We start from the raw sequence: 11,463 nt of genomic DNA, 5'->3' as shown, positions 1-11,463 counted from the left end.
CACTGTTGAGGAAAGACATATATATGAAGCCTTTGCTTTCTATGATCTGGTACTCATGCAGTGTACTGAGTGCATTTCTCAGTTTATGTTTACTTCTAGTCTGTGGTCCCAAGAGACATCTTTGGAATTGGTCATCAAAATAATCCTGATTTGTGCTCTCCTCTCATCAGTTCTGCACCCTTCCTGGAAGCAGATCCTGCATTCAGCCTTCCATTCTTTCCATGATTAACAATGCAATCTTTGCAATACATATGTGATACATATGTGATCCTGCAATTCAATATACTGTACCAAATGACTCAAACTCTTTTCTTCAATAGAAGTAATGGTCATAAATCCAAACAAGAAGAGACAGACAGCACGCTACTCCAAGCAACACTAAAGTTTGTGGGGTCTGAAATCAACAAACATTTCAATTGTGGAAGTTCCCTCCTTCCAAGAAGGAGGTGAGAATAGGAAATAACAGAAGAATACACTGAAATGTAAACTATGCCTATGACAAAGGTAGGGGTCTTATCCAGAGAAAGAAAAAAGGAAAACAAAATTCAGTTATGCAATTAATGATCTATTGATGTGCAATTTTCTTCTGCTTGGTTCACAGTTTAAAATATGATTAATATAAAAATCAATCATTTTATTTCCATATTAGACTACAATGAAAGTAAGACTGGAGGAATGTTTATACCTGAGTGATCTCTACATCTTCCATTGCATGTAGCTTCTATTCCTGATAAAGCTTTCAGTTTCCGCTCCCACTTCTCTCTTCCTTTCCACCCATTTTCATCATCTGTTTATCATTCAGTATCTTTCACAAGACTAGGGTGGCACGGATCCATTGGAAGATTGCTTTCAAGCCTTTTCTCCTTATCTTCCTGTACTTGGATGCTCTCCATGCTAACTTACTGAGGATAGGAAGGCTTTCTTCCTGAGCATAGGCTTGTGCTTTAGCACTCCACCTTCCAAGTGGGAGTTGTTTATTAAGGAAAAGGAACAGACATTTCAAACCAAAATTGAGAACTTGCTTGACAAGAAGCAGAAAAGAGACGTAAGATTGGATGGTGCACTCTAGCTAAATGGGGTGTTGCCATTTCCTCTCACTCGACACCTAGGTTGCCCTCCCACTTGATGGTGTTAAATATCAGGCAAGTGCAGAGTGATTTCTTTTGGCTGCTTAGCAGGATTCTTCTGGAGGCTATGTGGCACAGAGAATGAAAGATGAGTTATTTGATGCAGAAATAAACTCCATAGCTTAACTTTCTAATCTGAAACCAAATCTTTATCTGTAACACCTGAATGCACATCTTTATAAACTTGTAGAGCCAAAAGGATTTTGACAGTATACATAAAGTTCAGCTCCAGGGCCTCATAAGTTTTCTAATGAAATGCATCTAATTGATATCAGTAGGAGCTGGCTCTATGACTTCCAATAAACTTTAGATAAGAATTCTCCTCAGCTACTATTCCATGAAGAACTGAGACAATGCTGGCACCAAATGTTTAATAATTATCAGGTCTTCTCAGGGTGCTTTTAATTTTTTATTTTAATACTACAGAGTGGCATCAAGGCTTCTGTACTTGACACTGAGCTAAGAGCTAGATGTTAGACCAAATAATTTAGGGAACAAAATGTGAACTGAGAGACAAAAGCCTGTGGAGTAAACTGAAAAAGTTAATAGACTGTGGTAAGTTGAATAAATAACAATAGACAGCATATTAGTCTCTATTAAAAAAGCAAACTCTTCAGTAGATGGCAGGTACCACAGATATGCTATATTTTTAAGAGACAAATACAGTACAGAATAATTAATCCATGAGGCTGAGTCTGGCATCTCATGTTTCTTATGATGGCTACTTTAGTTTGGTGGCAGTCTACCTTGTCAGAGCACTCAGCCTTCTTGCTAGTCTATACAGTATAAACTTTGCAAGTAGTACCAATGAGAGGCTCACACAGGAGTGTCAGAGTCCTGATGAAGGCTGCAGCTCTTTTGCCCAACAAAAGTAAGAGAAGATTAGAAAGTAGAAGCTGCATGCAACCTGCAATGTTTCAGTGTTGCAATGTCTTGCTTCAACTCTTTCATTGTCCAGTTTAGTATCCTCTCTTTGGATAACCTACTTCTCTGGTTGATGGAGATGTGGGTGACGTGGGTGATGCACCAATTGGCAGCTGTCTTGGTCATAGCAACCATGGTCATAGTGACCATGAAGCATTGAGTTCAAAGTTTTTAGTGGCAGGAGAAAAACTGCCCCCAAAACATCAACCCTGGATATGGGGAGAGCAGACTTCAGGCTGCTCAGGGAACTAGTTAGCAAGGTCCCCTGGGAAACTGCTTTTGAAGGTGTCAGCATCCATCAGTGCTGGTCAGTCTTTAAGCACTGCCTCCTAAAAGCACAGGATCAGGCAATTCCAAAATATTGGAAGCCTAGCAGGTGGGGCAGAAGGCCAGCTTGGCTGACCAGGGATATTCTTCTAGAGCTTAGGGACAAAAAGAAAGTGTATGGCTGCTGGAAGCAGGGTCAGGCAACATGGAAGGAATACAGGGACACTGTTCGCCTTTGTAGGGAGAAAATTTTTGTGGCCAAAGCCCAATTAGAGTTGAAGCTGGCCAGGTCTGTGGAAGACAATAAAAACATATTTTTTTAGATATATGAACATAAAAAGGAGGACCAGAGAAAACATAGGTCTGCTACTTGATGGGGATGGTCACCTCACAAACAAGGACATAGGCAAAGCAGAGACATTTAATGCCTTCTTTGCATCTGTCTTCAACGCCAATGATGGGCTTCAGGACCCCGGTGCACTGAGCTGGAGGACCGTGACAGTGGGAATGATAAACCCCAACCAACCTTGAACGTGTGTGGGATTTGCTGCTCCACCTGGATCCATACAAGTCCATTGGTCTGGGTGGGATTCATCCCAGGGTGCGCAGAGAGCTGGCTGACATCATTGAGGGACCTCTCTCAATTATTTTTCAACAGTCTTGGGAATCTGGAGATGTCCCAGTAGACTGGAAGCTGGCAAATGTGCCAATTTTCAAGAAGGGCAAGAAAGAAGACCATGGTAACTACAGGCCTGTTAGTCTCACATCAGGACCTGGTAAAATTATGGAGAAGATTATCCTGGGAGTTATTGAAGCGCACCTGAGGGACAATGCAGTCATTGGTCCCAGCCAACATGGGTTCACAAGGGGTAGGTGCTGCTTAACAAACTTAATTTCCTTTCATGATAAAATAATCCATCTAGTTGATAAAGGGAAGCCAGTTGATGTAATCTTTTTGGATTTCAGTAAAGCTTTTGATACAGTTTCCTGTAGGATCCTACTGGACAAAATGTCCAGCATACAGCTAGATAAAAACATAACATGCTGGGTGAACAATTGGCTGACAAGTAGGGCCCAAAGGGTTATTGTAAACGGGGCTACATCAGGCTGGTGGCCAGTCACCAGTGAGGTCCTCCAGGGCTCCATTTTAGGGCCAGTTCTTTTCAGTGTTTTCATAAATGATTTGGATGTAAGACTAGAAGGTGTTTTGAGTAAGTTTGCTGATGATACTAAACTTGGAGGAGCTGTTGACTCTGTTGAGGTTGGAAAGGCCTTGCAGAGAGATCTGGACAGATTGGAGAGCTGGGCGATCACCAACCGCATGAAGTTTAACAAGAGCAAGTGCTGGGTCCTACACCTGTGACGGGGCAACAATGGTTATACATACAGACTGGGGGATAAGATGCTGGAGAGCAGCCCCGCAGAGAGGGATCTGGGGGTTGTGGTTGATAGCGAGCTGAATATGAGCCAGCAGTGCGCCCTGGCAGCCAGGAGGGCCAACCGTATCCTGGGGTGCATCAAGCACGGCATTGCTAGTTGGTCAAGGAAAGTCCTGCTCTACTCTGCACTGGTGTGGCCTCAGCTCAAGTACTGTGTGCAGTTCTGAGCACCACAGTACAGAAAGGATGTGAAACTATTGGAAAGTGTCCACAGAAGGGCTACAAAGATGGTGAAGGGCCTAGAGGGAAAGACATACGAGGAGCAGCTGAGGTCACTTGGCCTGTTCAGCCTGGAAAAGAGGAGGCTGAGGGCTGACCTCATTGTGGTTTACAGCTTCAACACGAGGGGGAGAGGAGGGACAGGTGCTGATCTATTCTCTCTGGTGACCAGTGATAGGACCTGAGGGAATGACGTCAAGCTGTGATAGGGGAGGTTCAGGCTGGATATCACGAAGAACTTCTTCACTGAGAGGGTTGTCGCGTGGTGGAACAGGCTCCCCGGGGATGTAGTCACTGCACCAAGCCTGTCGGAGTTTAAGAAGCGTTTGGACTGTGCTTTTAGTCATATGCTCTGAATTTTTGGGTAGACCTGTGTGGAGCGAGAAGTTGGACTCGATGATCATTGTGGGTCCCTTCCAACTCGTGATATTCTGTGATTCTATGAGATATGATGCATATTCCACTGCATATTTCAATGCATATTCCAATGTCAAGACAGGGCTTACTGCCTCACTGCTAAGCCTCATTCACTAACCCTCACAAGATTAAGTTTCAATGGCCCTCCTATGAACTCAGAAGGCACAATGCTGAAATGGTAAATAACAGTGCCTCAGGCAGAAAGTAGAAGGAAAGAGAGAGTGTTTCGTTCATCATGTTCAGGCATTACTGTAACACAGAAAAAGTATTCCTTAAATAAAATACAAAGATCTCTAAAGCCAACGCCTCAGCTGAATTGCAAACCTTCTTTTCTAAGCAGCTCTCAGTTATATGGGAGATACTATGGGAGATACTGTACTCAGTTATATGGGAGATATTATCAATTTTTCTTTTCTGAAAATGTCCTCAGATCTATATGAGGAGCATATCCCAGGGAGATAAAATTTTAATAATAAAAAATAATAAAAAAAAAATATAAAATTTTATATTGAAAACGATGAGTTATCAACACAAGCTGCTTTTCAAGAAGTACTTTATTTTACCATAGAGTTATCTTTAGTTCATATTCTCAATAATACCTGTCAGAGAAGGTTCAGTGGTGCTGTCTGTAGGTGCAAACTTTAATGTATGTTCAAAAGGAAGAATTGTCTTAAATCAAGATACACAGGATAGAATATGTGAAAGAGGATTTGCCTTCTCAGAGCCTCAGAGCCTCAATTTTCCTAAAGTCAGCACCATACTGTTTCAATATCAACTGAATCACTCACTCAAGGACTACTTATGATTCAAATATTCAGATCTTCTGTGATTCACATCTTGAAGTGTTTGTTTTCAGTAGAAAATAATTTCCATGTTCTGTAATATTTCTCAGAGTCACTGTGTACTCACGAACACAAGACTAGTAGGCCCATAGCTCTAATTGGTTCGTATATAGACACTTGGAAGGCATTTTTTTGCTACTTATAGCCACAGTGGGCACTTTTGGGGCTCGTCTCTCTACACAAAAACATTTCCATTGTTTGGAGCATGTCAGATGAGTAAAATTTGGCTGCCAATAGATCATCGTGTTCAGTAAGAAGTATTTGCTATAAACACTGTGCAGGACTGCAGCCTTACATTACCACCACTATGGATCATAAATTCAACTAGAAATTATTCTCTCTTGCTATTCTGCAGGCCTCAGGCCTATATTCTGCCAAGCAAGAATCTCCTGTTCATTCTAGAATCTCTCCTCAGCCCTTAGGATTTAGGCAAAATTAGCAGCCCACCCAAAACGGAATCCTAGGGCCCCTAGCAGAGGATTTTTTTTGCTTGTATCTTGCATATGATGAACAAAATACAATCTTATGGAAGACTACACTAAGAAAAGGGAGCCTAACTTCATATGCAAAAAGGTTTGATGATTGGCACTGAGTTAGGACACAATGCTTTGTCTCAGGGCTGAGTGGTACATCATCTCTATCCAGTCTTGAGAACCTGCCTGCACAAGTCCTGCAGGTGTGGCAGATGTAAAGCTGTCTATGACCAAAAAGTTCCCGTATAAAGGAGTGAATTCTTTAACCCCTTTGTATCAACAAGGCATCTACATCTATAGACAGTGTGATAAAATGCTGAACAGGAAATGAATGATAATATTTGTAGGACAAATACAATCCTTGGCCCCCAACACACACACAAACAGATGTTCTATTTTTTCATGTCAGTGGCAATGGTGAGTTACAGTGCAGAGCTGAAATTCCAGAAGCTGTGTTTGAATTATGGTGTCATTTGGGGATAGCAAATATCTTCCATCACTGCTCCATTTTTCATGAAGGAAATAAAAATGGAAGTCCCTGCTCGCCTCATGAAGTGGGTCTGGATTTAAGGGAGGTTGCAAAGAGGATGCAGCTAGTTGGAAACCAGAGGTGGCCAGTTGAAGAACAAGAGGCAAAGGACACAAACTGAAACACAGGAAATACTCCCTGAACCTCAGGAAACACTTCTTTACTTTACTCTGTGGGTGACTGAACACTGGCACAGAGAGGCTCCCTCTCTAGTTGTGGACTCTCCCCCCCCAGAGATCTTCAAAAGCTGCCTGGACACAGTCCTGGACAAACAGCTTCAGGTGGTTCTGCTTGAGCAGTGGTTTGGACCAGATGACATCCAGAGGTTTCTTACAACCTCAGTCACTCTATGGTTCTGTGGATTGTGTGAATCATGGAGTTAGAACTGTATGTTGTTATTAGATGTAGCAATGGAGGACATTGCAGTGAGCTGAAAGTATATTTTGGAAGGCAGAGGAACGACTACCAAAAAATGAAGTCTGCCAGTGTCATGTTAAAAGTTTGGACTATAGTTTCATAACGGTGTTTTCAATTATTCTCCTATCATGTGGTAGGGGGTATGACCAGAGATTCTTCCAGTTATCATTTGATAATTTGAACCTCCTCTCCCCCTCATCCCCCAAACTAAAGATATTTCATAATAGGAGGAATTGTTCTTTTTGTCCAATTCTTGGTGAAGAATTATTCACCTTCAAAGTCTCCCAATGCAGATAATTCAGTGAATCTAACAAAATAATTTAGGTCTGCTATTTATACACAAGTAAGCATTGTCAGGAGTGTACTATCTACAACTCCAGACACCTCACAGGGGGCTCTGTCCATGGTGCCAGCTGAGGCATTTTCTTATTTGCTGTTAGGTAAGTGGCACAACAGAAGACTAGAAAGGATGAATACTTAGGATATAGTGTCTGAAGAATCTGAAAGACACCATGTAATATGTTTCTTTAGTCTTCTGCAGGAATACAAACCCATCAAATTACAGACATTTGCCTTTTTTTTTTTTCCTAAAATAAAGGCTTTAAAATACTATTCATAAAACTCCACATGTGCAGAAAATGGTTTTGATCCAGAAAGCCTATAATATAGACAGATAAAAGATAAAATAGCAGAAGTCATGCAACAATAGTAGGATGTTATAGCAATGACACTGAGCTTGTGTCTTTGCCTTTTTTCTACAAATACATTTGTTGTTTGTTTGTGTGTTTGTTTTTATCCTTCAGTATTAGCTGCCATATTGAAGAAAGGATTGAAGGAATTAATAAGCTAAATGCATTAGTATTAAATGGCAACAAAATGAATATCAGCAACCTCAAAAGCCACTTTTCTGCATAAAAGTTGACCTAGCAAAAGCTATGCCTTTAAAACTAACCTTTTCTGAAGAAGTTAATTCAAGTAAAACAAGTAAATTGAAAATATGACATAAGGCATCTAAACAAGGATCCCATTTGTGGAGATGTCATCCCTTTATCTGCTGTGAAAGAAAACAGGCCCTTACAGACTGCATTATAGCTCCATCTGTAGGAAGCTTGGACATAAATAATTTTGTGAGTCAGCAAATATACATATGGATATGTCTCTCAGCTCTGGCATTTCTTGTATCTCTTTTTGAAAGCCTGGAGTTTACAAATTAGGTCTCTAATTCTAGCTCTCCTCTGGCCCTAGAATTCCTTTCTGAAGTCAGAAGGAAAACAGGGCAAAGGGAAGATGAGATGGAAATAAAAGTAAGATCATGTTCCATGTCTTCATCCCAGTTATCTGAACTGTCTTACATATATTTTACATATATATGTATCAGAATTTAGATTAAGGCTTTTTATAAAATTCAGGTTTATGGTGTGCCTGGAACGCTTTTCAAGGTTTGGTTTCTGCACCTTAAGACTTCTTCTTTGTCAACTCCAATGATAGACAATATTTTAAAGTGATAGACTGCTATAATTGTTGTTAGAATAAATGTGTGTTGTTTTTTTTTGTTCATTTGTTTTCATTTTTGTATTTGTTTTCCTCAGAAAATGATAGGAATTCTGTAGGAACTAGCTACATGGACAAGTCTTTTCTCCCTGTCTAAATGCCTGTGCTACTGCTCATCCTAAGAGGCCACAGCTGTGATGCATCAGAAAGTACACATCATAAACTAGGTAGGTATTACCATACACATCTAAGAGTTTTAGCTATCATTGGATACTAAATAAGCTAAGCTATATTTAAACTGACTTTCTTGCAGGCAGTTATTGGCTTTATTTCAATAAGACAGAGCACAGTGCAGACTGCAAAGCCTACCTGAAATAATACAAAAGCCCACACTTGCTGCGTCGATGTGGTTAAACTACTACTTGATATCCCGGTCAGCTAATATAAAGCCATGTCACTGTAGGCAAGCAGAAGGGCACACTTTTTGATGCAGTTATTTTTATGGCTATACCTGGGGATTCTTCTAATTTAGATATGAGCTATGCTGGCACGAGCGGTCTTGTTTAGAATAACTTACCATATTTACCTAAACAAATTATTTCAGTAATTTTTAGTCTAAATATATTGTTAGATATCATACTACTTATATTGCAATACTAGCATAAGTTTTCAGTATACATGTAAACCAGCTGTTTTTGCCAGTTGAAACAGCCTTTCCTAAATGATGGTAGCTACTTTTGGTAATGTGTTTTCACTGAAAGTGGTATGCAGACTGAAACAGTGCTCTATTTTCTCAGCTTAGAGGCACATTCATTCCAAAACAAAAAGCACAGAGTCAATGACTGAGCAGTACAGTCTTCTCTGATTATCTTATGCAAATGACTGCATCCACTTTAGCTGATGCAGTAAAATGATTTCTGTGTTTATACAAAATTACTTTAACCAGTCTTGGCATGAATGATTCTATTTCATTGCAGATTTATATATTGACTCTGTATGGAACTCTAATTTTTGGTAAAAAACAATACATAACAATAAAAGCTGATCTTGGAACTTGAGTTTAGCGATGTGAATCTGAAGCTTTGAAATAAGAAACTAAGAAACAAAGGATTTTTTTTTCCTGGTTGCTGTAAGTGTTCTGTGTTCTCTGGGGCAATTCTTTCATTCAGCCTCCCTTTATTTGGTTGTCTAGTTGTAAAATGTATTGCTGCTGTCAGCGTATGCTGCAATATGTTACTTGTTGGGTGTCAGAGATGCCGTGACAGGAAATATTGTTAATATGAAGTAAAGTATTTGATGAAAATTAGTTAACAACTTCCTGCAGCTTATGGTGCATTTGGTTTTCAATTACAGGTTTATCCTATCACCTATTTTGCACAAATATATGCCAAAGTTGGTAATACAGCAATTGTTCAATCACAGAGTTGTTTCTACAGCATACTGCAGTTCATTTTGTATTTAGAAACTATGGTGTCTGACAACACTTTGAAAATTCCTCTAGGCATTTTCTCTAGTGGCTAGGTTTGGTTTTGGTGAGCAATTTAAAGGCACAAGACCTGTTTGCCTTCTAATTGATAATTAGATGGCACATTAGCAATAGTCCTGATCCCTGAAAAAAAATAGCCTAGATTTACCCCACAGGACATTCCCTCTGGTGCATGAGACAAAGGCAGTTCATTTCGCAGATATTATCATTTCTTGCCATTTATAGAATAGAACCAGTGTGGTAAATATGACCTATGAATCAAATTATACTCCGGGAGATTTTGACTGACTTCTCCAGATCATAGCTTTTAAAGGATCTTTGATTACAATGAATTCTGATTGTTCCAGAGTGAGCAGTACAGCAGTTAAGAGGACAAATAATACTTAGTTATGTGCAAACTGCACTTTATGTTGAATTTTATGTATTGTAATCTTCTATATAACTGCGAAGTGATGAGATGTGATTACACCAGCTACCAGTCTTCCCTAATAATATTCAAATCTTTGGACCAATTTCACCCAAAATGGAGACAGAACCACAAAATCTTTGTCAAGCTTAGTTGCAAGAGGTTCTACATCCAACCTCTTGCTGAAAGCAGGACTAATTTCAAGTTAGATTATGTTGCTCAGGTCTTCATCCAAGATTATGTTGCTCAGTTCTTCATCCAGTCAAGTTTTAAGAATCACTAAGAATGGATTCTTTACCTCCTAAAAAATCTCTGTGAAAACTACATATCTAAGGTCTAATGAAATTTATCACCTGGGTAGGTAGGCCAGTATGAGTGGCTTTGTCAAAGGCAAGGCAGACAGGAGGCAGTTAATAAACATTTTGTTTCACTTCTATTAGTTAGCCAGTCAGATCATAGCTGAGATTAATATTGTGCCCTGTGGAGGAACTGGCAAGAACCTGATGGACAATATCAAAAGGAAAATAAACGAAGAAACAAACATACAAACAAATAAATAAATAAATAAAACTTTTTAGGTCTCCTGTTTCCCAAATAGTTTGGAATTTTTTTTTTTTTTTTTTTTGGTTAGTTGGTTGCTTGCTTGTTTGCTTGCTTACTCTTACTGTTGCTGTTGTTGTTTTGGTTTTGTTTGTTTGTTCATTTTGACCTATAAAATGAATAAAACATCATAAGCAGAAGTTTCATTTTCAACTATTTATTCTCCAGTGAAATGGAGTTCCCCTTCATGAAAAACATCTTCACAGTGGAGATACAGGAAGCAAGATACAAGATACGTAATTGGCCCAGATTAAAAACTCTTATTTGCCGACATCCTTCAAATAAACTTAAACCACCTAGGTTGATTTTAACTAGGATTCAGTTTATTTCTGAAGGCAGAATGCAGACGTGCTGGTTTGTTTTCATTATATATTGTTTAATCCTACAATTCTTACAAGTTCCTAATTGTGCTTGATACAACAGAGTTCATTTAGAAATGCTCCAGAGCAAGAAAGCATCAACTGCTATAGAGTGGATTTTAGCTTCCCCAGTTAGGTTGTAACACATGAGTAATTCTGTGGATTCATACAGGTTGGGACTACTAACACCCAGCGCTGATGTATTCAGACCTTTCTAAACATAGATAAACATAGATTTAAGAGCTAGAATTAGGATTACAAGACAGCATCATATTCAAGAATACACCAATTACAAGTTCAATTTAAAGTCTTACAGAAATTTTCTGACTTCTTCAGATAATATTAGATGTTACTACATTTAGGATGAGAACAATATTTTCCTAATTTAAATATGGAACACTACCAAATGTGTTTGGTACTACTGTTGAATTTTAATGTTTACACGTGTCCACAACTATTTTATTTTT

This window comes from Anser cygnoides, chromosome Z (assembly GCF_040182565.1).
Source record: "Anser cygnoides isolate HZ-2024a breed goose chromosome Z, Taihu_goose_T2T_genome, whole genome shotgun sequence".
In the NCBI taxonomy this organism is placed as follows: domain Eukaryota; kingdom Metazoa; phylum Chordata; class Aves; order Anseriformes; family Anatidae; genus Anser; species Anser cygnoides.
The sequence above is the reverse complement of the archived record's forward strand: the minus strand, read 5'-3'. Positions refer to the sequence as shown.